At 39.6% G+C, this 4,394-nt stretch overlaps 1 pseudogene; it reads left to right on the top strand.

The window, feature by feature from the left end:
* Window positions 1-463: 463 nt before the first annotated feature.
* LOC145109148 (receptor-like protein kinase FERONIA pseudogene) lies at window positions 464-3,353 on the top strand (annotated as a pseudogene).
* The last annotated feature ends 1,041 nt before the right edge of the window (window positions 3,354-4,394 follow it).

Genomic DNA, 4,394 nt, shown 5'->3' with positions numbered 1-4,394 from the left:
ATCCAAACTAGAGATTGGAATGGTTGTTGGAAGCCTGCTTGGACTTAGAAATATTTGTGTTTGGTCATCTGGAACCCTTTAAATGTTTTCTCTAACTTTTTCTTTTACAAAAACCTTTAATATTATGGACAACTTTTTTGATATTGTATCTTCAATTATCTCGCACCTTTCATATATGAAAACAACATTATGGATACAACGCTCATTGCAACATGTACTAACGCTTTTAGTGTGTTTGTTTATGCTCCGTTAGAAGATTAATTTTCAGTTATAAAGTCGATAAATAATTCATAGTATATATGTGCTTGTTTGTTGAAGCATATTCAATTAATAACATTACAAATTAACAAAAGTTCACATAAGCACGTTACACATTTCGTGGTGCAAAATAGGTAAACGTTCCATGGTGCAAAATGCTTCCTACTGGCTAGTGGCAAATGGCGATAACCAAGACTTTTCATTATCAAGGAAACAATCTTTTTATCTGTATAACCCTAACTACTTTTATAATTTATAAAAGAGCATAAATAAGAAAGGATCTCACTAAACATGAAAGTAAACCTATCAACCACCATGTTCACCTTCCCTTTACCACTCTTTTCTTTCCTCCTCTTCTCCATCACCACCACCACCACCACCGCCGCCCAACCATACAAACCCACCGACTACTTCCTCCTCAATTGCGGTGGTGCAACCGCCACTACTGACCGGAAATGGGACACCGATGAACGTTCTGAATTCATGCCCTCCACCACCCCCTCCTTCACATCTGCCCCAAACAACCGCGACCCTTCCGTCCCGGAAATCCCGTACTCCACTGCACGAATCTTCAAAACATCATTCACCTACACTTTTCCGGTGACCAACGGCCCTAAATTCCTCCGCCTCTATTTCTACCCCGCCACCTACTCCCACCACAACGCCGACCAATCTTTCTTTTCGGTATCATCCAACGGTTACTCTCTCTTATCCAACTTCATCGCTTTCCAAACCTCGTCCTACTTGCGAACCAGAATCACCCATTCCAATAAGGTTCCCCACTTTGTAAAAGAATTCATCATCTATGTAAACCACACCGAAACCATAAACATCACTTTCACCCCCTCACCCGAATCATATGCGTTCATTAACGGTATCGAAATTGTTTCACAACCGGAAAACTTATATTATAAATCCAAAAATGTGAAATACGTAGGTCAATATTCTGGACCAGTAATCTCAGAGGACACGTGTCTGGAGAATATTTACCGGTTAAACGTCGGTGGGGAGCTGATCTCCCCCATCCTTGATACCGGGATGTATCGATCGTGGGATCAAGACGATCCATATTTGTTCCCAGTTCGAACAGTAACCCCGGTTAACAAGACTCCGATAGTCTACAAAGCTGACACACCGAATTATACAGCACCTGAGTTAGTTTATGCTACGCAAAGAAGCATGGGTGCTTTTTCTGAAAATCGCAATCTGACGTGGCAGCTTCCGGTTGATTCTGGGTTTTATTACAACCTTAGGCTCCACTTTTGTAATATTATACCGCAATACAGGAGGGAATTTGCGGTATTTTTTAAAATTTATATTACGAATCAAACGGCTGAAGACGAGGCAGATCTGTTTTACTGGACTCAAGGTACTTGGTCTCCTGTGTTTAAAGATTATGGGGTATTTGTGTATGATTTTGATGGTAGTGGAAGAAAGCGAGATTTGTGGCTCGCGATGGGTCCTAACTATGACTTGACAGAATACCCTGATGCATTTTTGAACGGTTTGGAAGTTTTCAAGCTTAGCATGAATGGTAGTCTCACTGATCGCGACTCGGAGCTCCGCCCTACAGTACCACCGCCGCCGTCATCTCCCGTGAAAAACAAAACTCCGTCGTATGCCGCCATAATAGGCGGTATTGGCGGAGCAGTAGTACTCATGCTGTCAACTTTAGGTTTTATCGTTTTCCGGCGAGTGAAGCACTCCGGTGACAAGTCATCCGGTGAGCAAAAATCAAAAGATAACCGCCTTCCGTCAGGTAGGTGTCGGCGGTTTACAATCAAGGAAGTGAAAGATGCCACCAGAGAATTTGATAAAAATTATATAATCGGGAGAGGAGGGTTTGGGATGGTGTACAAAGGGTACATCGACAATGCTACAACAACTGTCGCAATCAAACGACTAAACGCGTTATCCAAACAAGGTTTTCACGAATTCCAAACGGAAATTGGGTTGCTGTCAAAATTACGTCATGTCCAACTTGTGTCCTTAATTGGGTACTGTGACGACGAGGGCGAAATGGTTCTTGTGTATGATTACATGTCTCATGGGACATTACAAGATCATTTATATAAAGGAAACAACCCTAATTTACCATGGAAACGACGTCTGGAAATTTGCATTGGTGCAGCAAAAGGGTTGGATTATCTACACACAGGTGCAAATCGTGCCATTATTCATCGCGATGTGAAATCGACTAATATTTTGCTCGATGAGAATTGGGTGGCGAAAGTGGCGGATTTTGGTTTGTCAAAGTTAGGGCCAAAAGAGAAAGGTGTAGATCATGTTAGTACAGCTGTGAAAGGGACATTTGGGTATATGGATCCTGAATATTACAAAATGCAACAACTTACAGAGAAATCTGATGTGTACTCGTTTGGGGTTGTATTGTTAGAGGTGTTGTGTTCTAGGCCAGTGATTATAAACCGAGGTGTTTCTGATGAAGAGGTGAATTTAGCTGAATGGGGTAGGTTAAACTATGGAAAGGGGACGTTGAAAGAGATAGTTGATAAGAGAATATGTGATGAGATTGCTCCTAATTGTTTGATGAAGTTTGGTGAGGTTGCGAATAGTTGTTTAAGAATGAAAGGGAGTAAACGTCCGAAGATGGATGAAGTTGTTTGGGGGTTAGAGTTTGCATTGCAGTTACAGGAGGCGGATGAGAAGAGAGGTGGTATGGTGGGTGAGGTGACAGGTGGCATGTCGGAAAATCAAGAATATATGTTTCCAATGAAAGGAGAGGACGTGAGTGTAAATGAGGAGTATGGGTTAGAAGGGTCGACTGGGGTGGGAATACAACATGGATTGGTGTCGACTGATAGCAGCAGCCGTGAAGGATTAGTGTCAGAAACGGTATTACCCAGATAAAGGTCAGGGGTAGTATGGTAATTTATGTTTGGATTACTATGGACATGTTTGGCAAAAGTAGCTGTTAGCTGGAAGCGGTTAGCGGGTAGCGTGTAGCGTGTAGCGGGTAGCTGGTAGCGGGAAGCTGTAGCTTTTATTTGTTATATAAGTGTTTAGCAAAAGTAACTAGAAGTTTTTGAAATATATAAAATTACATAAAAAGACAATTGACTAAAAATAAAAAATATATATATAAATATATTTTTAAGGGTAATTATGGAAATTGATTTCAAAAGCTAGTAGCGTTTTGTTAAACGCTACATGAAGTAGCTTTTAAATTTGGAGCGTTTTGTTTAAACTAAAAGCTAAACGCTCGTACTGCTAAACGAAGCTTTTTGTTTAAACTAGAGAGTTTGTTAAAAGCTAAAATCTAAAAGCTCTCAAACTCTTCCAAAAGCTCCGTGCCAAACACACCCATATTTGTCAATTAAGTTGATGCTAGAGTGGATTTTGATTTGATTAATTGTGTGACTAAATTATGTGTTAGTTGGATTCATGTACAAATGTGCACTAGTCATCATTGAATGAAGTCAAACAGCGTGACAGTTCTGTCATTTGAATGACTCCTTTTATTTCGGAAAAAGTTAAATAGTGGCATCGTAATTAATCTACTATTTAATTAAAAAAAATACACAGGAATTTGGGGTACTTACAAAAAGACAAGCCATTCACTTTCTCAATCTCCATGGCTCTAACAGCTTGCTGCCTGTTCGTATCACCAAAAAAGGGATGCATATCCATAACAACATCATACTTTCATTACTTTGTTTATGGTATGTTTCATAATTAAAAAAAATATGTTTCAATTGGGTTGTTCAGGAAAAAGTGACATAAAAGATATCACAACAAATGGAGAATTTATGGATACGGAGGAACAATCACTACCCTAGTCCATGCCTGAACCACCTTCAGGCTCCTTCCATCCAAATTCGTTCCATTGATTGCTTTAATAGCATATTCATTGCTTTCTTCTCATCGAAAAATACACAGAAATATGGTTAAGCACATATTCATTCACTTAGGGCATGAAAAATACAATCTTGGCCAGAGAACTGGTAGAGCTTGTTTCTATCTTGAATGAACCTCAACCAAATAAAAAATAATACTTAAAATTGTAAAATAAATGGATCAAAAAGAGTACTTTATCAAGGAAGATAGGCAAGACTAAAAGGTTACAAGAAAAGCATCGACTAAAGACGTTTAAAGGTAAAGACGTGTAAAGGTTTGGT

The sequence above is a fragment of the Lactuca virosa genome, chromosome 4 (genome assembly GCF_052849685.1).
Source record: "Lactuca virosa cultivar CGN04683 chromosome 4, Lactuca_virosa_CGN04683_v6, whole genome shotgun sequence".
NCBI classification, from domain to species: Eukaryota; Viridiplantae; Streptophyta; class Magnoliopsida; order Asterales; family Asteraceae; genus Lactuca; species Lactuca virosa.
The sequence above is the reverse complement of the archived record's forward strand: the minus strand, read 5'-3'. Positions and strand labels throughout refer to the sequence as shown.